This window comes from Echinops telfairi, unplaced genomic scaffold, assembly GCF_000313985.2.
Source record: "Echinops telfairi isolate 266 unplaced genomic scaffold, ASM31398v2 ScPeMD7_7424;HRSCAF=8462, whole genome shotgun sequence".
Taxonomy (NCBI): Eukaryota; Metazoa; Chordata; class Mammalia; order Afrosoricida; family Tenrecidae; genus Echinops; species Echinops telfairi.
In genome coordinates, this window is record NW_022111324.1 from 85,469,481 (window position 1) to 85,497,406 (window position 27,926).

The window sequence follows — 27,926 nt, forward strand, 5'->3', positions numbered from 1 at the left end:
TTCCCTTTCCCAACCTCCTCCTCAGTTGTCTACCATCCCTGCATTTGATCTGGTCCCTGCCATACTACCTGGTCCTCACCCCAAGAATGTTTGTATATAGTAGCTTTTTCCCTATGTCCCTTTTGCATTTTTTTTTATCGCTTACCTCAGCGGACTCATGTTGTACTTGTCCTTTTGTGCCTGACTTACTTCACTTAGCATGATTTCCTCCAGCTCTTCCCATGAAGCGGTGTGCTTCGTACGTTTCATCACTACTTTTTAATGATGCATAGTACTCCATTGTATGTATATACCACAGTCTATAGTCCAGCCCTCCAATGTTCTCAGGGACAGTGAACTGGTCCCCTTTTTAAAAAGTTTGCGGACCCCTGCTCCATGGCCAGACATTTCGATTTAGGCTTGGCAACTCTCTGTGCTACGTGGGACAAATGATTTAACTTCCAGTCTCTCATTTTCCCACTTTCCTGGGTGGTACAAATGGTTTGTACTTGGCGGGTAACCAAAAGGTTGCTCATCTGAATCCACCCAGGAGGACCGCAGAAAAGTTCTAGCGATCTGCTTCTGGAAAGACTGTGGCAACAAAAGTCCTGTGGGGCCATTTACGCTGCATAACACGGGATCACCACGAGTCGGAATCAACACCATGTCAGTGGGCGTAGGTTTTTGGTAAGGGCCCCACATGGCTGCAGCCCAGCCCACTGTATGCTAGTCCATTCCATCTCACACAGTGGAACCACCCACCAGGGCTTCTAGACGATGCAACCTTACAGCGGTGGACAGCTTTAGCTTCCCGCTGTGGAGCAGCGGTTGCGTTTGAACACTAATCTTGGAGTCAGCAGCCCAATGAGTAAGCCGCTCCACCATCAGGTGTGAAAGTCAAAAAAGCCAAAGACAGTAAGCAGAAGGGAAGAGTCCTACCTTACACCCCTATGTGAGGACTCCTTCCCAGAACTCCCAGAGTATACTCGGCATTGGTCCATTTCAACCAGAGCGTGTACACTGGTACAGAGAAGAGCTCGTGACACACGGAATCCAGGTCAGATAACCTCCTCAGGAACAGAAATGGGAGGTACGATACCAGGAAGGTAGGGGAAAGGTGGGTGGAGGAGGGAAGGAAGAGGGAACCAACCGATTGCAATGGTCGACGCATAATTCTCCCCTCCCCAGGGGGATGAACAACAGAAATGTGTGTGAAGGGAGACAGCGGTCAGTGCAAAATATGATAACAATAATAATTTATAATTTATGAAGGGGTCATGAGGGTGGGAGGAGGAGGGGATGGGAGGGTTAAAAAAGAGGAGCTGATACCAAGGGCTCAAGTAGAAAGTAAATGTTTAGAAAATGATGCTGGCAATATATGTACAAATATACTTGATGCAATTGATGTATGGAATATTATAAGAGCTGTAAGTGCCCCCAATAAAATGATTTTTTAAAAGCAAAAACAAAAAACCCTTGTCTTGGCAAGAGGAATAAGGTTATACAACTGGCTCAGACAAAACACCCACTTCTTGGGTGGGGTGCAATGGGATGGGACTCAGAGAAAGGGAAACTTAAGCTAGTCTCTTTATTAGCACTGAGGATGGGGGTGGCCAGCAAAGCCCCATCCCCTGCCCTTGTCCCCCGCCTCAGTGCTCAGGCACTGGCTCCCCTCCCCTCTCACCAAGGCACATTCGCCCCCTTCCCCACCCAGGTATTAATAGGTTTTTCTATCTATTGAATCATCCTGTCGCAACTCAAATCTGAAACATCCCAACCCCATTTCTTTGTTCTCCCCCATGAGTGGTCTGTGCTCCCAACTGCTCTTTCCCTCAGATGTCATTGAACCTGACTTTCACCCTCACATCTCCTCCGGAGCAGACTCTTCCTCAAGACCTTGCTTTTGTGGACTCCTGGCCACTTGTGGTAGTCCTGTTGCTTCCACTGCCTCCCTCACTGCAGTGTCTAGGACTCAGCCCTGGGACCGCAACTCAATGCCCTTAATCTCTTAAAGGCCCTCTCGATGCTCAGCCCCTCATATATTTGCCTCTCACCTTAACTCTTCTAGCTTCCGAGTTGGTGGCTCCAGCAGTAGCTCACTTGTCTTAACCAGGTGAGTGTCTTAAGAAGTGTCACCAACTTAATGTTTCCTGGCCCCTCCCTTCTTGCCATGTCTTTGCCAACGTTTAGAACCACTTTGGACTCTTCTCTTCATCTCTGGCACTACATATTGTTCCATTAACAAGCACTGTTAACGCCAACTTAGAAATCTTCCCAGTTCTTATTGTTCCCTGCCACCACCTCCAGCCTCTCCAGATTGGGCACAGCCCCTCAGGGCTCCATACCACCTCCATTCCTCAGGTTCTTCCACGGTGGCACCATGGACCTTGTAGAGCTATTGGAGACCCATGCTTCACCCTGCTCTTTAACTTCCCTAACTTCTCCCCACCTCTCATTCCATTCCAGTCACATGTCCTCCTCGTCTTCCCAGGATCCTTCTCGTTGGCTTCTCTTTTCTGCCTCATCAGCCCTCCTGACAATACAAGGGAGGATTTGGTTGATGGTCTGACTCCAAAATGGGACAAAAGCTCGCTGAAGACAGGAGCACTGTCCGCTCTTTCACTGCCTACTCCAGTGCCCAAAGAGTGCTTGCCACTATCTATCCGGGAAATATTTTTGAGGGGGTCACTCTGATTTTACTCTCTGCCTACGAAATATTTTTGATGGGGTCACTTTGATTTACTATCTACCTAGGAAATATTTTTGATGGGGTCACTCAGTTTCCACATGTATAAAATACATGGGCTCTTGCCTTCAAAACTGCTTTATAAAAACAACTCCAGGGAGTGAACAATGGCACACCCTGAGGTGTGGACTGAGTGGCCTGAGAGAGTTCTCTGTGCTGACCTTGGGCTGCAGGGCTTCCAGGCGGTTGCCATGGAGAGGTAGATATTTCCGAAAACAATATGCAAATGCTGAGAAGATGGTTTCAAGATTGCTGGGCTTATACTTCCGACTCTATTTATTAGAAGATTTTCCAGTAAAGCTCCTTGTGAATAGATGGGGATTTTTCCCCCTTCCTATTGTTTTGGCACTTTATTGCACCTCAAGTAGGTGAATGGAATATTGATGCTTGCCCACAGACGGTGTGATAAGCAACCTCTGTTTCCTCTGCTTTTGTTGTTTTCTCAATGCAGTCTTTCACCGGGTCTGTTTTCTCTCCGTCTGGTTTAAATACAGAAAGGAATCCTGATGTGTGTTATGGCGAAAGTCGTTGACTGTTTCATCAGATTGGATAGGGGCGTTCTGGGTAGACATTCGTTCTGGGTGTGCAATGCAGGCAGATACCACTCCAACCCACAGCTACACATGTTCGCTTCTAGCTATGTTGTTGGCAGTTCATCTGAGAGCTAGTACTCCTAGTTCATCATCCCGTCACTCTCCCCACCGATGCAGAAGACATCCCGGCCCATCTCGGGGCTGCTGCGCCCCTTGGCTACATTCTCCACAACTCTTATCAAGCTAGGTCTCTCTCGATGGTTGAAACCGGGAGTTTATCTTCAGAAAACAAAGCTCATTTCCAAAGGACCTGCTCACTTCGGGGGGAGTCCTCTCATAACACCAGTACGGTACAGGACAGGAGAGGTGCTCCTGCGCTGTGATTTGTAGTTTCATGGACGACTGTCTGGCATGCTGCACTTTGCTATCTGTGAATGCTTGGACGGCACCACAGCCCTACTGCAAATGGCATGCCTGCCACTCGCAAAGCACATTCTGCTTCCACTGTGTTGTGAGCTCACCCATGTGGCCTTCCCGTGTGTCTTGGGGAGAGGGGGGGTGGCACCCATTAAGGTGAGGCAGCTCTACAATGGGGACAATGAGTGTGTGGGTTCAGGCCAGCCCAGGACCAGGGAGCCTGTTGCGAGAGTCATGTGTTTTCTGGACTCCAGCACCCTTGCTGGCCCTAACCTTGTTCCACTAACCTCTCTGATTTCTTGTAAAAGATGAGATTCAAGTAACCCCAAAGTGTATATTCCCACCTTACTTCACAAACACAACAGGGAAATGCCAATGACACAGAGCCTGCTCCCCAAACCACCTGTTTTGAGCTCTGCCTTTCTTGCGAGTCACAGTGGAAACACACCACTTCCTCCCACTGAGTCAAGCGGCCCTCCCTTGAGGCCAAGCCAGCAAAGCTACCGCTCAGCTCAGGACCAGTTGTAAACAGAGTGACAGTGACTAACCAGACCACACCGTTATTTCCACTAAAAAAAATTTACATTCCTGGAGAACCCAGCCATTCATATTTAAAGGACGGTGGGGTTTTTTTTGTTGTTGGTTTTTTTTGGTTTGTTGTTGTTTTTAAGATTGCATAAGTCATTAAACAGGCTAGAAGAGGTCTGATGGACCACTCACCTGCTCACAGCACTGGCTCAGAAGAGTCCTCGGGAAATTTGGGAACCCATGAGAGAATGAAGAGAGGTGTAGAAAAGGCAGGGTGCTGAAGCAGGGCTGATCAGTGCAGGCATACTGAGTTTGGCTTGAGGGGGCCTGGGGTGGCAGTGTGGAGCTGACGGTCAGGGGACTGTGGGCCCAGGCTGCTCCTTTTCACCATTACCACTGAGACCTCACCTCTTTCCACGATAAAGACCTTCTATTGTTAAGTTGTCTCTGCTAGAACTTCACAAGGCTTCTACCTGGAATACCCTTTTCCTGGGTTGGCCCTACATACAGTCCTGTAGGTCCCTTCCATGGTGTGTGAATAGATGTAGTTTGAACCTTGAGTCCCCTTCAGGAGCTACCTCCTCTTTCAGTGGTCCCCCTAGGAAGCCCAAGCAATAGTGTAGGTGAGCAGATCCTAAGGCTAACAGAACGACCAGCCCAGAGATTTGGGAGTTAGGGTAAGGAATAGGAAAGCAAGAATCCAGGCTTGGCAGAAGTCTAATGATCAGTTTTAAGGGGGAAAAAAATGTGCCTTGGCATTGATCCAGGATCGTGTCCTGAGGCGTCTGGTGTCAGGTGAACCCAAGCTGACAGGCAGATGGGGATTCTGTGTGCAAGGGAATCCTCCATGCGCACTCTATCTTTTCTTGAATTGCTGTTCGGTTCCTATCTGGATGTCCAAAAGCAGGCAACTCCACCTCTCCTGGGCCATCTGAAAACCCCTGTTTCCACCAGGAGCAATTGATGTGTACCGAGGACCATGTCTCAGAGACGAAGAACCACCTCCGTCTGACTGTAATACTTGCAGGTGTGAGCTGACAGGGCCCCCTCCTCCTTCAGCTGACACAAGTAAAGTACTGTGTCAGGTTTCACAGGGCATATCTGGGACCTAATGGGGTCTCTATGCCCTGTGGTCCTGTCTTCATCCTCTCTGATAGGAAGCTGCTCTCTACTGGATGTCAGTCTAATAACGTTCCCTACTGTACTACATGTGAAGTCTAAATTCACTGCTGAGGACCCTATTCATACTCATAGAGACAGTATAGGACAGGGTAGAACTGCCCCTGTGGATTTCCGAGATTGTAACTCTTCACAGGAGTAGGAAGCCTTACTTTTCTCCGTGTGATGAGCAGCCCAGTCCTCTCATCAACATTGTTTCCCAGGAGCAGCTTCCACTGTAGCTCTTTAACCCTTAGGCTCGAGGTTTTCCCTCCAACACCACTCTCCCCAGTCTAGACTCTTATCTTGTTTCCTCATCACAGATGTTACTTTTTTTTTTTTATTGTAAATTCATTTAACAGCCATTCAGCAAAAATTTTCTGAGTATATTATCATATCAAACCACCCACTAGACACCTGCTAGGTTCATTTTCACAAGGTTAAGTCTTCTAATTCATGAGCATGGTGTAATCTTGTGAGTCATCAGCCGCCTGCCATCTAATCCCCTAAACTTGGATTCATTTGACTCTAGCCAGAAACCTCCTGGCTGACCAGCCAATCTTTGATCCACTAATCCCAACAGCAACTCTGGTCAGTAAAAGCCACCTGCCTGACCCACTGATGTAATACCTGCCTGCCTGTCTAACTCTGTGAGCCATTCCCTGGATATTAACCTCTCCTCTGTATAGACAATATATAAGCCTCCTTGGCTTGATACTCATGGTGGTTGTACAGAAGTTAAATCCTTAGAATGAGTTTTCTAAATTTGTTTTCAAGTCTGATTAGTTATAGAAGAAGTGAAAATTTTGCCTCCATTAAAACTGCTAACAGTGCCTTCATTAGCAAAGAAAAACAATCTAAACTCACTGCTATCAAGCCAATTCTGCCTTACAGAGCACTGTTAATTCATGGTGGAAGGTGGCAATGTTAATATGCAAAATACCTCCATCAGGATATCAAGTAATGGCAAGAAGTGAGGCTCTGTGTGAGCACGTGTCTGATATTTTTCTACAATTGTGTCAGGATGAGACGTAGGAAAGCTGCTTGGATGATCCTACTAACATTAGATAAAGTGGTAAAGCAAAGAGATGAACTCAGGGTTTCAGAGTCACAGTTAAAGTGTGGCATAAAAGACATCAAATTTCCCAATTGTAGATGGGACAAAAGCAAAAGGAAATAGAGGAAAGAACTAGGAGGCAAAGGACATTTTTAGAGGTCTAAATACAGGCATGTATATATGTAAATACATTTATATACAAAGACAGGGAATAGATCTATGTACATATAGTTATTTATAAAGTATTACAGTGTAGTGGATGGACACTGGGCCTTCACTCGGGTACTCCCTCAATGCAAGAACAATTTGTTCGACTAACAGAGCACTCTGTGATGTTCACGTTCCCTGACAGGATTCCTGAAGACAAAATGGGTGCATAAACAAATGTGGTGAAGGAAGCTGATGGTGCTCAGCTATCAAAAGATACAGCATCTGGGGTCTTAAAGGCTTGAAGATAAACAAGCGGCCATCTAGCTTAGAAACAACAAAACCTACATGGAAGAAGTACACCAGCATGTGTGATCATGAGGTGTTGCTGGGATCAGGTATCAGGCATCAAAGAACAAAAAATCATATCATTGTGAATGAGGGGAGTGTGGAGTGGGGAACCAAAGCCCATCTGTAGTCAATTGGACACGCCCTGTCAGAATGGCCACAAGGAAGAGAAGAGCCAGTCAGGGTGCAGTATTGCACTGATGAAACACACAACCTTCCTCTAGTTCTTTAATGCTTCCTTCCCCACCCCCACCCCCTACTACCATGACCCCAATTCTATCTTATAAACCTGGCTAGACCAGAACATGTATACGGGTAGAAAGAGCTTGCAACACAAGGAATCCAGAACAGATAAACACCTCAGGACCAATAAGGGGAACAGCAGTGATACTAGGAGGGTATGTGGGAGGTGAGGAATAAGGGGGACCAATCACAAAGACCGACATATGGCCCCCATCCCAGGGGGATGGACAGCAGAAAAGTGGGTGAAATAATACAGCAGTCGATATAAGACATGGGGTGGGAAATAATAATTTATAAATTATCAAGGGTACATGGGGGAGGGAGGGAGGAAATGAGGAATCGATGCCAGGGCTCTAGTAGAAAGAAAATGTTTTGAAAAAGACGATGACAACATATGTACAGATGTGTTTGACAAAATGGATATATGTATGGATTGTGATAAGAGCTGTAAGAGCCCCCAATAAAATAAAATAAATTTCCCAATTGTGCCCTGAAAGAGTGTCTTATTTCTTGTAGGATCAGAGCTAATTTTAATGAACACCAAATCCACAGTCTTGTTGTTAGAATGGCTGAATTACAACACCAACAGATTACCAATCTCAAATAGTGTTTACCGATCTCAAATAGTGTTTGATGTTAAAGTAAAAACATTGATTGGGGAGGAATGGGATCCGGAGACTTGGCGGACATATGGGCTGATAATCAGGAGGATGAGGAATCACTTCTACAAATAGAGCTATCCCTCAAATCTCATGGGATGAGATTAACCCACGTGTGTCTGAAAAGTCATGGACAGAGATAATGCCTGGGATGGCACCTAGGAAGTTGTTTGGGGCATGCCCTAGGGCAGATAACTTACAAGACATAACTGAATGTGCCCAGGAAACACTCTCCCCATCCATTATGACCTCTAGATCTATCACTAAATTTAAGCCTCAGCAAACCCCCAAGGATGAAGGACATGTGATGGCCCTGGAAGAGGTAGTCTACACTTAAACAGAACTGTTTTGATTTTTCCAACATGTACAAACAGAAACTTGAAGACTGTGTATGGGAATGGATATAAGCATGTGGGATAATGGTGCAGGGAGCATACAGTTGGATCAGCTTGTGTTTGTTGATACAGGCCCATGAAAGATAGATTCTTCATCCAATGTTTCAAAATATTAGAACTAATAGGTTGATTAGTTCACTTACGTACAGATTGGGATATAAAAGCACAATGCAAGAAGGCGAAGGGAAAATTCTCCCCTTATCTACCAAGTGGAGAACCAGAATGTTTGTGAACAGTCCTACTGATTTGACACCAACACCCATTTCTGATTAAAACAAACAATACTCAATAAAATTGGAATAGAAAGCAGATTCCTCAACATAATAAAGACCATATATGAAAAACCAACAGCCAACATCATGCTCAATGAGCAAAAAAAATATTTTCCCTGAAAACAGGAACCAGACAAGGATACCCCTATCAACACCGTTATTCAATATGGTACTGGAAGTCTTAGCCAGAACCATCAGATACCAAAAAAATATCAAGGGAATTCAAATAGACAAAGAAGAAATGAAACTCTAGCTACTGGAAACAATCAAGAGATTTGGCAAAGCAGCAGTGTCTGAGACTTAGCAATCAGAAACCAACTGGATTCCTGCATACCAGTGACGAGCACTCTGGAAAAGATAGTAAGGAAACAATACTATTCATAATAACTTCACAAAAGATGAAATACTTAGGAAACACCTAACCAAGAAACAAAAGCCCAGTACAAAGGAAACTACAGAAGACTATTACAAGAAACCAAATAGACCTACATAAACCAAAATAGACTACCTATCCATGATGCTCATGGATGGGAAGGATTAATTTGTGAAAATGTTGAAAGTACCTAAAGGAAACTAATGATATGATGCAATTCCAATCCAAATCCTAAAAATATTCTTTAAAGAAATGGAAAAATGTGTACACATTTTTATGGGCCATTGAGTCAGTTTTGACTCAAAGCATCCCGATCCACAACAGAACAGAACAGCATCTACTCCTGCCCCACTCACAATTGTTATTATATTTGAGTGTATGGTGGCAGCTACTGTGTCTATCTTGTCAAGGATCATATCCTTTTTCATTGCTCCTCTGTTTCACCAAGCATGATATCTTAGCTACAGGGGGTCTGATAACATGTCCAAAGTACAAGACGCATCGCACCATCCTTGCATCTAAGGAGCATTCTGACTGTACTTCAAAGATAGATTTGTTTGCTCATCTAGCAATCCATGATACTTTCAATAAAATCACAGAGCCGGTCACAAAACCATAAGATACAGTGAGCATATAAAAAACATCCATGATCTGAACATCTACTTTCCAGATGATTGCCACATATCAATCATACAATAATGAAAAAAACTGAAGGTGTCAATTCTATCCCCAGTATGATCCAACTAGTAATTAATAATCCTCACACTTGTTTGAGCCTTAGGAAACTTGAAGCATACAATGATAAATGTAAAAATGGCTTCAGCCAAATTAGTGATACTTCCACATGGTGGACTAAAATTAACAAGGATGCAATCTTGCTCCCAACTCACAGCAGTCTATTAACAAGGAGCTGCCAGAAAATCAAGCTGGACTCAGGAGAAGATGTAGAACAGTGCAGACATTGCCGGTGATGTGAGCTAGATCTTGCTCCTGTTTCCTTGTTGCCCTTCCTAGATGTTCTCATGCTGAAAGTAGTGTATTGACATCTATAAGTATTGTTACAGTGGAATATATTTCTCCTGTCAACTGTTCAGTGTTTGCTTTATAAATATGTGCTCTGTTGTTGAGTGCATATGTATTTATGATCGCCACATCTTCTTGATAAACTGACCATTTTGTCACAATGTAATTGTGCTTTTTTTAATGTAATTGTGCTTTTATCTCCTAACAGATTTTGTGTTAAAACCTACTGAGAAAAAGAAATGGAAAAATGAATTACCAACTTCAACTGGAGAGGGAAGAGACCAAGGGTAAGCAAAGAACTTCTTAGAAAGAAGAACCAACTAGGAGGTCTCTCACTACCTACCCTAAAAACCTACTACACAATAGTGGAAACAACCTGCTGATAGACAGAAAGACTGATGGGACAGAACAGAAAACCCAGAAGTAAATGCATCCACCTACATGCAACTGATCTTCAACAAAGGACCAAAAACTATCATATGAGACAGAGACAGCCTCTTCAACAATGGTGTTGGAAAGCAATGGATATCCATATACAGAAGAATGAAACAGAGCCCATATCTTTCCCCAGGCACAAATACAAACTCAAGAAGGATTTAAGACCCAAATGTAAACTCCAGAGCTATCAGAATCATCAATGAGAAAATTGGGGCAAACAGAAGGGTTCTATTGCAGAGCACATATATGGACTACACATATATAGACTATATGCAGAGCACATACATAGACTAAAGACTTTATCAAAAGAGTAAATCAAAAGTCCCCAGATTGGGAAATTTTTTTTTTACCAATGATACAACAGACAAAGGTAGAATTACCAAAATCTACAGAACTCTACAACACATCAATAAGATAACAAATGACCCCATTGAAGAACGGACGAAAGACATGAACAGATAGTTCACCAAAAATGCCACTCAAATGGCTAACAGGCATGTGAGAAGTGCTCAAGATCACTAGCCATCCAGGAGATGCAAATTAAAACTATGATAACTACCCCCTTACGCCCACAATGATAGCAGAAAACAACAAATTCTGGAGAGGAGGTGGAGAGACTGGAACGCGTATACACTGTTGGTGGACCTGTAAGCAAATACAACCTCTATTGAAAGCAATGTAGAGCTACCTAGAGCAACTGGGAATGGAAATCCAATATGACCTAGCAATACTGCTATTGGGCATATACCCCCAAGAAAACAGATAGTGAATGGTCTTCCATGTTGATTGCAGCACAGTTCACAATAGCAAGAAGCTGGAAACCTCCTAGTGCTCAATAATAGAAGAATGGATATACAAACGATGGTACATATACACAGAGGGATACTATACGTCCCTGAAAAAAACAGTGACGAAAGCATGAAATATCTCATCTAATGGAAGGACCTAGAAACTATTATGTTGAGTGAAGTTAATCATTCACAAAAGGTCAATACTACGTAAGCTCACTCCTATAAGGAAAGACACCAAGACTTAGGCAGGCGTCTGCTGTCAAGTCACATAAACTTTGGATCCAGTCTCCCAAACAAAGAGATAGAGAGCCTGCCTAGAGTCCATGAATCATATATCGCCCCCTTATATGCACATCTTAAAAACCACTTTGAAGGAGGAGACCGTGCCTCAGCATGGGTCACTCCAAGAAGGCGGGGGTGGGCGGAGGAAGGAGACGACCATTTATTTCCTGCCATATAACATTGTGAGAAGGTCATGCCAAATCAACAGACACTCTGACAAGAATGATCAGGGAACGTTACAGGAAAGTTGAGTCCAAATGGGAGGAGGGCAGCATCTACGTTTCAGAGGAGGCGTTTGTACTTCTGTTGGTCGATAAATGAGGAGGAGCAACTTTCCACTGGGGAACAACACTTAACAATACTTATATCGAATCCAAGGGGGTGAATAAGCCTGGTACTATTTTCCTAATTAGATATTTTTAAAGATCATTTTATTGGGGGATCTTACAGCTCTTATAACAGTCCATACATTAATTGTACCAAGGGCTCAAGTAGAAAATGTTTTTGGAAATGATGATGGTAACATATGTACAAGTAATTAGATGCTTTCAACCTAGTTTCTATCTAGCATTTGGTGACCCAGGCCATGTACTCTAAGCTACTGTGCCCTTACACTCTGCCCTTGCAAGGATCACAACATCCTTCATAGACCACACCAGAAAAACCGTATCTGGAAATCCCACTAAATGAACTGGGATTTACCTCACTTACCTGCATCCCTTGGACTTAATACTGAAACTTTCTGGGGTGGGAAGAAACAGATAATAGCCACCCCAAGGCTATAGAATTTGTATAGCTTTGTTTGGTTCAAATCCCTTGTTTTGTGGGTGCTCAATAAAAGGTGGCCTAGAATCACTGTATATTTATTATTGGCAGGCTCGCCTTGCTTTACTGTGACGTGAATTAATCTGATAGCCATGGTTGTGAATGAATGTTACTGGAAACTTTCCCCTCTCACCAACCTGCCACCCTTGACCCCCCAGTCAATATCAATAGTGCTTAATCAGTTGAGAGTGTGATCTCTAAAAATTAACAATTCATGTATTATGATTTGGAGCCAGTCTATATTTGAATAACTCCCTTTTCTCAACAGTATGTTACCTTCTATACCATTGGATAAATTAATACACTATCAATACAAATAACTTAACCCCCAGGGTATGATTGATAATGTCTACTATAAAATGATAGTGAGACCTCTAAAGTGAAACAGAAATGTATATAAACCACAGATACGTGAATGGATTTGGGCCTAACACTTAATTCTAGCCCCAAAAGAAAAATTAGTTCTTAAGACATGGCCATGCTCAATGCTTAACCTCATGAAGAGGTCACTGAAGATATAGGTGCTCCAGCAACAGATCTATGTGGTGAAGAAAGCAAATGGTGCTGGGCTATCAAAAAGGATAGCAGCTAGAGTTGTAGAGGCCCCATCAATTTGAGTGAAGCATCAACTAAGCCCCCATGGAAGAAGCACCCCAGCTGGTGTGGTCCAAGGATGATAAGTAATAAAAGCCATATCGGAAGGAGGGAATAGTAGAAGAACTTAAATTGTGAGCACTCAAGTTGCAGAAGGCTATAGAGGGCAGTGAGATTCTCCCAATCCATTTTCAGGATCCCTACCTGTATTAAGCCTCTGATTGGGATCATCTGACCATAGTTCAAGGGATGTGAATAGCCTTACTATCAGAGAGTATATTGTAAACTCAATTATGGAAGATGTAATTAGGTTAAAATGTAATACCTGATCATTTGATACCCGTTTTTATTCATTTTAAATTTGTTCTAGTTCTTTCATATTTGCCATTTGTGATTATGAGCCATTGCATGCACCTCACATTTTAATATAACAGGTTTACAGGGTTTGCCTCACAACTACAGGTTATATGTAAGTCAGGGGGTTGTGACTGGGAATTGCCTCTAACCATATTGGCACCACACTCACTGTGTCCAAGTCATCTACGGCTGTTTTTGTGCTTTATAGACAGGATTGAGTAGCTGCCACAGACATAATAGATCTTTAATTTTTCCCCTTCAGCCTGTGAAGTCTGAAGTATTTACCATATACACTTTTGCAGAAAAGTTAACCCACCCTCTGTGTTCTATCCCCTATGTGCCCTCATGGGAACATAGAGGATCGGAGGGAGTCCTAGTTGACTCAACACCAACTGAGTCTGCGTACGTACTTACGTATTCATTCATTATCCCTGTCCTCAAGGGCCGGCCGTTTGCTCTTCATCAGTCCTTCCGGCTGAAACATCAGACCTTGGCACAGAGAGCGGGGCACACATTGGACAAAGACCAGGAACTGGGACCACACTGCTAGATTTGTACCCAGCCCCACCACTTAGAAGCTGCGTGGCCTTCTGTGTCATATCTGTAGATTAGGGACACTATCAGACATCCCTCTTAAAACTGTTTAGAAGAGCCAGTAAGGTAACTGCACGATAGCTATTTAGGTACTCTCCAAAGGCGGGGCTTTCTACTGCCATAAAGAGTTAGTCTTGGAAACTTAGTTCTACCTTGTCCTATCGGATCACTATGAGTCAGAATTGATTTACGGTACTGAGTTTGGGTTTGGTTTATTGTTGTTACCCTCAGAACAATCTGAATTCACACCCACAGTGGCCCCTTGTTTCATAGCTGTATAACTCCAAGTCCCTTTAGCTGATTTTCAAAGCTCTGTCACCCACCAGAAATAAAATAAAACCGAACCTATCTGTTTGAAGGAAGTTTGCATTCCCCGAGTCTTGCAGGTTGAAAGTGCTGCATCCTTCTCTTTCTGTCCTGACCCAGGGTGGGACCAGACCTGTGTGCAACATCTCTGAGCACATCTGTCTCCTCCACTGCCTCTTCCCAAGTCCCTCTTTGAAAGTCAGACCATGAACATATCTCTCAGAAGACACTTCCCTGAAAATGTGGGGCAAGGGCAGGTGCCATTCTCTGGGGCTCTGCTGCTGCACACACCTCTGTTTGCCTGGTTTTTTATCAATTTATCATTGAGCTCCTGCACTTCGCTGCCTCTGTCTGTGCTCCGTTCCTCTCTCCATTGCATTGCCAGCTCAGAGCCCTGTCCAGAGCAGAATGTAATGCATTCTTTTGATTATCTACAACAGATGCCAAAAAAATTGATTTGGGGAAATGGCCAAGTATTACTCAGGGTCTAGCCAGAAGGCGCTGCCTGGTGGAGTCACTGTGCTCTGAGACGGTGCCTGCGAGTGTGGCTGCTTCTTTTGAACCCCGAACACAGAGGCCTCTGCAGTGCCATCCTCACACACATCTCCGTGGCCCTGACTCTTTTCCTAAGGTACCGCTCCCACCGACCTGGGAACAGATCTTCGGCTGGGGTTCTTCCCTAGGGGATTTACATTCCACAGACAAAGATAACTGAGGCCCCTGTTCTGAAGGGCAACACTCGTTCAGATTTGAAGTTCTCATTTATTTGCCATTTGCTCCTTCCTCTCTCACAAAACATACCACGCAGGGTGTAAGTGCTGGTCACCATGGTGGACGTACTCACGCCTGCCCATACTGCATTGTGAGCCTCTGGGCCAGAAATCCTGCCTCTTCAGTTTTGCAAGCTATGGATACTGGTTCTAAAAACCTTGCATTGAGAAAGACTCTTTTCTTTGCCTTTCTAATACAAAAGTAAACCATCATAATAAAAACCAAATGTGACCAGCTTGCACCTTTTATATTTCAGTTTATCCCAGTGGCGAGGGCTTATTTCTAATAACTGAAGAACTGTGTTTGACCTGGGTGTTTCCCCACAAAGCTGACCGTTTATCAAGACTGCAGAGATGAAACATGATGGCCAGCATAGATATGAGTCACAATACTTGGTCCAGTGATCTTGGCACTTCATGCTGCCTGACACTGAGTCCTGGAACTTACTGAGCCATCTATTCTCACTGCTCAGTAGATCCCTAAAGATCCTGAGGGCCCGGTTTTATGCATTGAGCACAATCTGCATAAACAGCGCACAGAGCTCAGCATCAAAAGGCCCCTGTATATTTTTGCTGGATTGAAATGAGCTGAACTTATTAGCTTTACAAATTCTACTAGAATGCAATCTGACAATAATTACATCAATCGGCTGTGCAGCCCAACCCCTAATCAATGCAATTTTCCCATCACTGCAAACTGAAGCTCCGTGCTCTTTAAGCACCCTCTTTCCCTTTCTTCTCCCCACCCCCTGGGGACTCCATACATTGTCTTATGCACAAGCAAACCTCTCTTGGAATTTGGTTTGTCGATTTGGAGGTTTAAGATCATGGTTTCATGGGCTATTCCAGTTAATTGGATTAAAACCACGTTTAGCGCTTCTATCTCCTATTTCTTTGCATAGTGCCTGATGTCTTTAAGGCTTGCAAGCAGCCATCCATCCCAGGTACAACAATGTGTCTCTATATGCCTGAAGTAAGAGAGGAAAAAAGAGTACACAGAATAGGAGAGAGAAGTGCAATGTGTGGCTTTTGTGGACAATGGCCTCATTTGTCAGGAGACCAGAAGAACTGGACGGTGCCTGGCAACCATTATTGATCGAATGTTTTGATGAAAGATCCTACTGAATCTTGATCAAAAGGGGAATCACACAGAACAGAACTTCAAATTTTCATTGACTCCAGGCTTTCTGGATGCATAGATGCTGGATGAATCCCTGAAACTATTACCCTGAGATTATCTTTAAGCCTTAAGCCCAAAATATCCCCTAACTTTTCTTAGAACCAAACAATAGTTTTGCTTAACCTAACAGTATATTTGCATGGTACTCCTTTAAGACCTATCTATTGGCATCTAGTTGCACGAACTAACTCAAAGCATAAGATGGAAAACTTAGAGCACAGTGAGTTTGTGTAAATGGGGGAAGAACAATTCTGGAAAAGAGTAAGAGTGGTTCCTAACTTGAAAACATGGAGAATGTAATCAATGGCACTGAATTGTACATTGGAGAATTATAGACATGTTGAATTTGGTATATATTTTGCTCCGTATATTCTCAATAACAACAAATAAACTAAATTATACTTTAAAAATGCTCGTCTGGGTCTGCACTTGAAATGATGCAATGATCTGTCTTTGTTTGTGTGACCTGAGGTGGTGTGCAATCGATCCATCTAAGATTATCTACCTTTCCTCAGCAAACCATTTCAATGTTTCTGGACATCTTAGAGCCCTTCTGCTGAGAGGCAGAGCGGAGGGAAGCGTTCAGCCACCAGCTCTTATGTTTCGAAGCCCATCTTCGAGAAGCGCCAGTGATGGGTCCAAAGCGTTTTGTTGTCCCCTGTGATGTAGTATGAATAAGACACAGCATATTTTTCAATCATGACCATCCTAATAGGGAAAACCATTGCCAGTTTTATTTGCATCTTCCTAATGGCGAACGAATCTTTGGCTCTTTGGATATACTTTGGCCATTTGATTATCATCTTGAGTGATACTATCTGTTCATACCTCTGGTCCATTTTTAAATTGTGTTTGTCTTTTTGCTAGAGGACTTTTTCATATGTTTATTTGCTTCCCAGCACATTGAAGTTAACATTCACGTGACTGCAGCATCCACCTCTATCTCTGCAATAGCCTGTTTTCACCTCCCTTCCTTGATGGGCTTGTTTTCTGAACTTTCACTACGGTGACCACCAGGTTTAACTTTCTTTGTATTCATCTTTCTTGTGCTTGTTTAGCAGCCCAAGGCCAGGTAAGGTCTTTTGGTAAGTCTTTGTCTTTGGGCAAGGGGATCTTTGTCTTGATTTTGCTGTTTTCAGTTAAGGAAAAGTATCATAACTTTAATGATCCCTTCTGATTAAAAGGAAAACACCATTTCCGTGTTGGTGAGGTTGTGGAGAAATAGGAACCCTCATCCATGGCAGGTAGGGATGTAAAACGATACACCTAGTATGGAAACCAGGTTGACAGTTCCTCCAAAAGTTGAATATGAAATGACCATATGACGCAGCAATCCCAATTATATGTGTATACCTAGAAGAAATTGTACATCAACATCCATCGCAACATTTTTCACAATAACCAACAAGTGGAAACAAGTGAAATGTCCATCCACCAATGAAGGTATAAACAAACGGTGGTGTATGCACACAATGGACCACTACTTAGCCAAAAAGAAAAATGCAGGTCTGATGCACACCGCAATGTGGCTGAGTGAAATCAGCTGTCACAACAGGACAAATACTACATGATCACATTTAGATGAAGTAAGCTATAGAAAACAAAGAATATTCGTGCTTACAAAGAATGGAGCGAGTGGGGAAAGGTTTTGCATAGAGGCATTGAGTTTATTTTAATGGTGGAAAGATTAGAAAAAGGATATTGAAAATGCACAACTTGAAGAACATAATCATGCTAATGAATTGTACAAATAGAAATTTTGAGATGATTATGTTTTTATATATATATATATATATTTTTTTTTTACCACAATAAACTTTATAAAACAAACAAATGACACAGCAAAGTCCACTAGCAGATCAAAATACGGGGCTGTGAGAGGGATGATGACTGCCCACGTGGCTCTTAGGACTCCTCAAACCATGAGCGCTGTGCATTACCAGCTTTGCAGAAAGTCCAGGGAATTTTGCCTTTCCTGTGGAGAGTGTGCCTGAGGCTGAGAAATACTTTTTGGTTGCTCTGCTCTTTTTCTAAGTTATCATTTTTAAATATTATTGTGATTTGGTGGGGATTGGCAATCCAGATGGTCAATTTTGTATTCAATAGCTTAAACTACTCGCCCTCCCCACCTCCCCAGTAGGGCATCCTGAATCTCCTTTGATTACCCTTCTCGTTCTTGTGGAACAATAGCTCCCGTTCACTCGGGTTACCGCCGGTCTGCCTCTGCTTCGTTGTTCTTCCTTTCTCATCCCCTTTTGGTAGCCACTGAAGTCTCTGTCTTTTGGTCAGGAGATCTTTGCCCTGGTTTTTCTTCTTTTAGAGCAGTGGTCTCATACAATACATATCCTTTTTATGAACAACTAATTTAACATACTGAGGTATGCTATCCAGGCCGATCCGCGGCATTGAAGTGCTCCCCATTTCATTGTTATTCTTTAGCACTGCATAGTATTCCATTGTATATATGTACCAACGTTTCTCACTCTAGTCTTCTACGGATGGGTATTTAGGGTTGTTGTTTTTTTAATCTCCTGGCTATTATGAATAGTTCATTACAACAATGCTGTAATGAACACGCACATACATCTGTCTGTTCATGTTACAGCTTTTATTGCTTAAGGGTTGGCTGTTTGCTTGAGGTAATGTCATATCACTTTCCACAGTGGCTTCATGTAGTATTAAATTAAAATGGCATGGAGGAGTGGGGTGCCAGCCCCACCCGCTGCTTGAACTCACTGGTTCAGTAATACTACTTCTGGGTTCAGTAATGCACAATTGTACGGTTGAGATATATAAGCATTATATTAAAGTCATTGAGAGCATGAGAGATAATACAATAATACAGTCAGACATATTACACGGTAGCATTGCTCACATCTACCCTGCTTGGTGGTCCTCGTGGGGGGAACCCGGCTGCCAGAGCAGGAGCCGCCTCCCTCGCGGGAGCAGCCCGCTTGTCCACCGCCCTCATGGGAGCAGCCCTCCTTCCTCAGCCGCCTTCATGGGAGCAGCCCCTCCTGAGAACCAGGGAGCCTCCTTATTTATTGCTAACCACACATCATATCATTTTAGGGAGATACATCACAGCATAATGCATCACAGAGAGGGGCAATACAATTCACAACAACCTGCGTCATAGGGAGGGGTTGCAACATAGGCAATACAAGCAGTAGGAGGGGGATGACCTAGTCATCTTAGAGTGGTCCCGGGCTTGCGTTTGGGCACTGCTTCAAGGGAACGATGTCAGAAGGGAATGGGCCCTATTTGGGGTGAGTCAGACTATACAGTCTGGCTGCTCTAGATGGCTGATGTTACGGAGAATAACCTCTGACCTACTTTCGCTGACCGCCTAGTGTACAGTCATTCTCAAGCAGCTACGTCAGGTACATATTATTGGGGAGACAGCTTAAGAGAAATAGGTATGTGACACAACCGTAGGCAGGCTGTCATATTAGTCTGCTAACCCATAGGACAGGGGTTGAAACACACCAACTGCTCGGCAGGAGAAGGGTTAGGCTATGTTCTCCCTGGGAATTTACAGTCTTGGAAACTCTGTGCAAGGTCATTATGAGTTGGTTATCAGCTTAATGGTGGTGGATTTGATTTCAAGTTTAATAGGTATGTACCAGTATTTCTTTGTAATAGTTTTACCTCGAATTTCCCTAAGATGAATGCCATTGACTGTCTTTCAGTGTGCTTATTCTCCATCTATATACATCATAGTTACTGGCGGTTTGTTACTTCATGAAAGGTTTTAAACATCCAGGTAATATAACAGCTGCTCATCTAGTCCCACTAATATCTGTAATCCTGAAACTGATGTGTATATGCCCCATGAATGTTTTTGTTCACTTACTACTTGTGTGATTACTTATACATTGTATGACTTGATAGGTAGAAATGAACTATTTCCATGATAAATATAATGAAAATGTAGATTGTTGTCAATTTTAATGCTCTACTGCTCCATTCCATAGCTTTTTGTAAATGACAAGAACAATTCCTGTATTTCTCCTTTGCTACAGCTCAGGCCCTAGTTTTTTATGTTTATTTTAGTTTTTTAATTGATCTAAAAATATAGATAACATATATTTTTGCTAGTTCAACATTTTTCAGACATACAATTCAGTGTACACAAGTTTTTATGTATACAATTCAATCATGTTATGCTTTTTAATCCCTATAAATAAAAACAAAATGTTTCCTAAACAATAATTCCCCCCCCCTTCTCCCCTTTGCCCCTGGTAACCACTTATTAAGCTCTCCTATCCATAGAGTTAACCCCTTATTAAACTCTGGTCTCCATAGTTGCCTAGTCCAGGTGCTTCATAGGCATGAGGTCATAACAAAATCTGTCCTTTGTGATTGACTTATTTCACTTACCATCGTGTTTTCAGGGTTCATCAATGTTCTGGGATGTATCAGGATTTCATTTCTCTGTATATCAAAGTAATACTCCAGTTTATACATATGACACATTTTAAAAATTATTATTTTTTATTAATCATTTTACTGGGGGGCGCTTTTACAAATATTATGTCAATCCATCATTCAATTGTATTAAGCACACTTGTATATATATTGCCATCAACATTTTGAAAACATTTTCTTTCTATTTGAGCCATTGGTATCAGCTCCTCTTTTTTTACTTCCCTCCCCCACCCTCATGGATCCTTGATCAATTCTATATTATTGTTGTTATTTCATGTCTTATACTGTGCATTGTCTCCCTTCACCCACATTTCAGTTATTTGTCCCCCTGGGGTTTGGATTATATATCCAACCTTGTGATGGGTTCCCCTTTCTTCCCCTTCCCACTTCCTTACCTCTACCATCCCCCTACCTTCATGATATCACTACTCCCACTACTGTTCCTGAGGGTTTTGTCTGTCCTGAATCTATACCAATGTGTGTACTTCAGTCTAGTCAGATGTGTAAGGTAGAATTGGGTCATGGTAGTCGGGGGAGGAAGCATTCAGGAACTAGAGGAATGATGTGTGTTTCACGTCAGTGCTATACTGCACCCTGGTTGAATCATCCCTTCCTTGTAACCCTTCTGTGTGTGTGTGGGGGGAGGGTGTCCAATTGTCTACAGATGGCCTTTAAGTCTCCACACTAACGTCCCCTCATGCACATCAATATCATTGTCTATTTTGGATCTTTTGATACCTGATACTTAATCCCATCAGCATCTCATGATTACACAGGCTGGTGTGCTTCTTCCATGTGGGCTTATTTACTTCCCTGCTGGATAGCTGCTTGTTTAACTTCAAGCCTTTAAGACCATATGACACATTTGATTTACTTATCTGTTGATGGATATTTAGATTGTTTCCATCTTTTGACTATTGTGAATAATGCCACAAAGAATATTGGTGTACATGTTCTCCTTGCTGCTTGGAGTCTTTTGGGTATGTGCCTAAAGTGAACTGCACGGGTCCTAAACTCTATGCTTAACTTCTTGAGGAACTGCCAAACTGGTTTCCACAGCAAGCTCGTATCTTTTAATAACCCCCATAAACTTGGCAGCCCTGGGTCTACGTTGTGGTTTGGTAGCTCTGATCTTACTCCTGTGGTCTGTCTTTATCTGCAGGGTTGGCTGGGATGTGAGCATAACCTCTGGTGAATGTGGTCACACCAAACTAGCTCTTCTCAGTTCTCCACTGCTTCTGTGAGGCTGTTGTTTAATGTAGCTACTCGATTTGACCCTGGTTACAGGAATACTGAAAGCAGAGGAACTCTCTAGAACTCTCCTTTCTCCCACTGAGCTGTCCTATGACCAGGACATTCACGTTAAGTTTCTGCACTCACTGACACTTCTCCATGTGCCTTGATGTTTGGGTCATATTTTGTTAACCCATCGGAAAAAGTCCTCTAGTTTGGTTTAGCTTATTGGCCTAGTGAACGTGCCGTGACTTCGATACTAATGGAGACCATCCAGGAGTCAGACATCGTTAAAATGCAAGTCTCCAAGAGGATCAAAGAAAAAAAAGGAAACTCCAGAATTGATTAGCCCAAAGGCGTCCAATGCTAGGAAAGCAATTATGCTCGTGCCCGCTGCTGGTAGCTCAGGGGAACACCTCCCTGTAGAAGACATTCCCTAGCGCTTAAAACTGGCAATGACCACAATACTGGAGAGAAGAGTAAATTAGTGGTATACTTTTTGCCCCCAGGAAAGTTATAATGCTTTATTCATTGCCTCATATTTACATAGCTCATGTAACCAGTGGTGTATCCCAAGTTCTTAGAGACAGGCACAGGAGGACATCAGCAGATATGCACTTTAACCACAACAGGATCATGGAAGAGCCATGGGGGACAAGGTAAATTAGATGCATCTTCATCAGATTAAAGGGAAAGCTGCACATTATTCCCCAGGTTTTCCCTGCACGGAACTGAACCACCGGAACTGAACCACCGTTCAGATCACAGCCGCCATATTTAGAAATGCATTATATATGCGTACACGAGGGTATGCCAACCAGTGTTACTATACATTTTTTAAAAGCTTTACTAAATAAAAGTATCAAAAGGTGATACTGTTATTTCTCAGCACACCTTTCTTATAGGCCTATTCACTTCTGAAGGCAACCTTTCTGTCTCTGACCCTTCCCTGAGGAGCCAACCCTGCAGTCTTCAATTCACAGGCCATCAAAACAACAGCTTTGACCTCCTGAAGGGATGCAAATCGTTCCTTTGAAAGTTCTTTCTGCTTGGGAAGCAAAAAGAAACCGGAAGAGGAGTGATCAGCACCGGAAGGTGGGTGGGGTCAGGGTTCCCAGAGACATTTTCACTACAGTCCTTGCTACTCTCAGTGAATGAGCAGGTGCAGTGTTGTGTGTGTGTGTGTGTGTGTGTGTACAAGTTTCCTGGCTATTTTTTCTCTAATGCAGTTTTCAACTTTCCTATAACTTCTTTCTAATGATCCTCTGTGATTGCCCTGTGTCATTTCAAGGAAATCCAACAATATTACCTTTTTGGAATCCCCCCCACCCCAAAAGTTATTCATAACCTTCTGAGCTGATCTTGTTGCCTTTAATGGCCTGGTCCAGGAGGCCCCCTCAGAAACCACTGCTTCAATTGGAATTTTGTTTTCTTATGGACTCTCGTGAGACTAGAATAACTGTATTGCAAAGAGAACTTGTCTGCACCATCCCTGCTTGCAGAGATATGTTTATTCATGTTTTGTTTGACATAAAGCATGCATGTATTATCTGGAGGCCTAGTCGCAACCCCTATTTTACTTACACTAATACATGCATATCTATAGATACACGTAAATAGATGTGTATGCATAGGTATATGATGGTAAGTTAAAAAGAAGCTTTAAGAAAATTGAAGACTACATCAGTGAAAAAAGGTTAAAACTATCACACCAAGGCAGGGAGGGAGGGGGAATGAGGAGCTGATATCAAGGGCTCAAGTAGAAAGAAAATGATGATGGCAACAAATATACAAATGTGCTTGACACAATGGATGGATGGATGGATGGATTGTGATAAGAATTGTACGAGCCCCCAATAAAATGATTTTAAAAAATATATATATCAAGCGGGTTTTTTCCCCCCATCACAATGTACCTGCTCAGTGCAGTGCTGGTGGCCTGTCGGTGACCATAGTTGCCTGCCACAGCACACCTGCTCATTCTTTGAGGGTCCATGGGCTGACCTATGAAGAGTTCATTGGAAAACCTTACCGCATCCCTCTACAGCCATGACCTTTCCCCTTAACACTGCATTTTATTCCCCAAACTCCAAAAACATTTAAGAGGAAAATGGTTTCATTCTCTTGAAGATCCTGCCCAAACTGTTTTGAAATGCTATAAAGCAAAGCCTACAGGATTCTTCATGGAAGAAGGGTTAGAGAGCTGTCACACCACCTCTAGAAGGATGGAGACCTGGATGGAGGCTATGTCCAAAACCAAAACCTTCATCTTTGGCATTTTTTGTTCAGTGAAAGTTCCCATGGTTGTGCAGCAGTATTTTTTGACTTAACCTTGAATGTATGTGAGGGAGATTGAAAAGGTTAGTAGGAAAAAACAGAGTGAAGAGATCATAGGATTTTTTCCCCATGAACTTTTTGAACTCCTCTTGTAATTGACATCATGATAAATGGATGCAAATTATTGCTAATCATTTTATTGGACTTAGATCAATAATCGGTGCCCATGAAAGCAACAGTCAAGAAATTTTGCATTGTGACAATCTGCTGCCAAGACTTGCTTTAAGTTTTAAGAAGCAAAAATGTCATTTTGATGAGCTCAGTGTGCCTGACCCAAGCGACAGTCTTTTCAGTCGCCTCAGATGCATTCAACAGAACATCGGGATCGAAAAGAGTGGATGGAAACCTCAGTGACAGAGAGTGACGCCCTACCCGCCTCAACGGACGCAAGTGTATCCATCAGTGTGGCACAGAACTAGAGAGCGCGTCTGTCTCTGTCATCATGAGTTAAAGGTGACTCGATGGGTGCTAATCACAACAACATGTGATACCGTCAGTATTTATAACCTCATTGTGCACTTGGGGAAATCGGCTCAAGGAAGTTAGAAGATTGTCATATGTGTAAAAGCAGAACCCAAAACTCAGGCTCCTGATCTAAAAGTGTCTACACCTTCACAGTCTACTACACCAGCCACCCGTGACCAGGGAGTGCTTGACGCAGCTGCTTTTAGCTAGATACTCTGTCGGTGCAAAAGGTCCATGAGCTTTCTAAGATGTCGTACGAAAAGAGGATGTAACATAATTAAGGATTTATTTATGACAAACATGTATTCATAATCATGATCCTATTTGTAAGGTAATGCACATCTTCAAAGGATAATATTGAATCCATTAGATTAAATAGATTACCTTATTAAAATTAATTCTGCACATGATTTGCACAGCTGTGGTTGCACTGTGTTTCCACTGGACAGCGCGAATTGCTAAGAGAAACTGAGGGGGGACCCTTGTGTTTAAGAGGAAAAATCCAAAAGAGTGGTGAAAACCTGGTGTAGCAACAGCTCGGGCTGTGGTAGGCCCAGAACGGGGCCCTTCATCTCCCTGTGTGCCTCAGTTTCTGGAAGTGGTTGGTGGTAAGTTCTTTCCCAAGTCCAAGTTTTATGCAAGCCATACGTTCATGATCTCTGCTTCTTGTCCTTCCTAAAAACATATCCAATGAGACTGGTGGTTTTTGGTTTAGATACACAACAGGCTGATAGAGAATATAGTGATTTTCTCAGGAGGTAGAGGAAGTTATTATAATGTGATTGCTGTTGCTTTAACTCGTGAAGGGCATGAATGTCCTTGTACTTGCTTGTTGGAGGCATACTTGTAAGTAAAAAAATAATCAGATGCAAGTCAACTAGCTTAAGTTCTCTGCCACTTTTAGGATGTTGTTCTTCTAGAACTCCTAATTTCTTTCTTGTGGTTTATCTCAGCAACAGAGGACCATGATGTAATCATTTCCCTGTAATTTATAGATAATATCTCACACTAAATATAGACTACTGCCTTTATCAATGTTTTTTTTTAAGCACACCCTATCTTGCGTGGAAATTAAACAAGAAATTGGGATTACTAATAATGACATAGCAGTGGTACATATATACAGTTAACTTTAAGACATCTAATTAAAAGAATAACATCATTGGAATAAAAATGTAAAAACAATTATACCCATTGCAACACTTTCCATTAGAATCCAGTCACATATCTTGCAAAGCAGGTGTTCTCTATTAATAGCACTTTGCTTATTATTGTAGAAGTCTGGGTGGATGCGTAGTAACTAGAAAAAGCACAGAGCGCATTCTCCCTTAGTCTGTTGTGCTCAGTCAACCTCTGGGGCCCGTCTTTGATGATCACCACTTGAAGGATGTGAAGGACAATTTCTATTCATTCATCTCACTCAAAGGTTGCAGTGCCTCTTGGTATTAAGAACTGGGGTCTAGGACATTTGCTATCCCTAGAAAGGCCACACGCAGTTCAGTGTCTTATTTCCATGTGATTTTTATGGGACTCGAGAAATTTCCCTCAGGCTTTACAGATATGCCTGAGAAAGAGAACTGGCAAATTACAGACTCACGGCTACTGTGAAAGGTGGAGTAGACAAGTTTGGCCATTTTTTCCATCGAATTTTTTTCTCGTTCATTTCTTCTAGCCCATTCTTAATGAGGTTAAAATGCTAAGTCTGGAGAAAAGGAGACAGACTGGAGAGGATAAAGGAAAAGGGATTTGACCTACTTCATCGACCCTTTTGAGTCATCTCTAGCAAGGGAAGTTTCCAGAAGGCGGAGCAGGTGTCTCAGCAGTTAGAATGCTCAGCTCTAGGTTGTTGCCATAGGGGGGGCCCTCAGACCAACAGAAAGATTTTGCGCCCTAAAATCTCAGTAGGAAGGAGGCCGCCTCTTTGCTCCCCCCTTCTCTCGGGCCTCTTGTGAACATGGTTACGCGCTTAGCAAGACCAAGGAAGTTGGAGTTTGTGAGGAGCAGGGGCCTGTGTCTGCCTCCCCCAGGGTCCTGCTAACTCTTTCCTGGGAGAAATGGGTGCCCAGTCACCCATAGGCCTCAAGAGTAAAAGAACCACCACCCTCAAGATGAAAGACCTCCATCACACAGGGACTGTAAGTGAAAGGCACACTGTTGGGAGCCCAGGGAGCAAGTCCACTTGAATATTTATGACATCCTTCACGGGCCTGGGCCATCCTGGTCAAACCTTTCATGAACTCACCACCAGTGTGTGATGGCTGGAACTCTTGTAACGGGATGATAACTGGTATGGATGATTTCATGGCCTGAGAGGGCTGGTGAGTCAGATGTTTCCCACCCCGGCACGAAGGGAACACTGTTTTAACCTTGAACTAAGTACACTCTGCGGTATACAGGGCTGTTGACAAAGACATTTTCTGGAGCTCAGGAATCGCCTGCCATGGGCCAAAGCAGAAGAGGAGGCGGCAAGGAGAACCACATGTCCCGCAAAAATGTGAGCACAGCTTGGTGTCCGGCACCCTCTCAGATTACCCCTCAGGGAGAGTGGGAGACCTCAGAGAACGGTGGGTGCCTCTGTGTCCGCCAGGCAGAGGGCCAGGTCCTCCAGGAAGCAGATGCCAAGAGACAGAGGATGCCTATAAGGAGAGGTGCCTGTCTCGTGCCCTCAGCCATAGATGCAACTGAGGAGTGGGAGAAGGGGCATGGGAAGGAGACATAAGATCCCAGAGAGACGGGACCCCAAGACATGATATTCTAAGCGTAGGAGCCCTGAGAGAGGGACCTTCTCAGCCCCACCGTGGCAAGGAAGTGTCAAGCAAAAACACAGAAGTAGCCAGGCTGGAGGAGGGGGAGGGAGCTAGCCCTGTTTAAGCAGCAGACTGGGCCTTGCTTCTGCACATCCAGACTAAGGACCTCTGGAACTCCCTCCCTCTTCCTCCAGAATTTACTCTTTGGGTCAGAGTTCTCCCAAAGGGCTCTGTAGAATGTCGTGCTAGAGAAGCAAGAGATTATAGCCCTTTTCCATCTCCGTTAGCCTTTCTCTTTACCCTAATCCCCTAAAGCAGCTGAAACCCGAAGTTGGGGAAACAAGGAGGAGAAAGCACACCGATCTGCCATGCCTTTTGGTGCAGGTGAATGTCTAACCACCTTCACGCGCGTGTATCTGTGGTGTGTGTGTGTGTTTAAATACTCTCCCCATGGCCAACTGAAATGACCAGTCTATTACTCTAGGTACTTTAGAGAAAAAAATCCACAGAAACTCATGTATAAGAGAGAGTTTTATATAAAGAGTAAGTGCACATCAAGAAAACATCCTAACCTAGTGCTGCCCAAGCCCACAAGTTCCAACATTAACCCATATGTCCAACACCAATCCACAAAGTCCTCCTCCATCTCACACAATGACGCCGACTGTAGGAGGAAAGCCGAGTCAGTGAACGTGTAA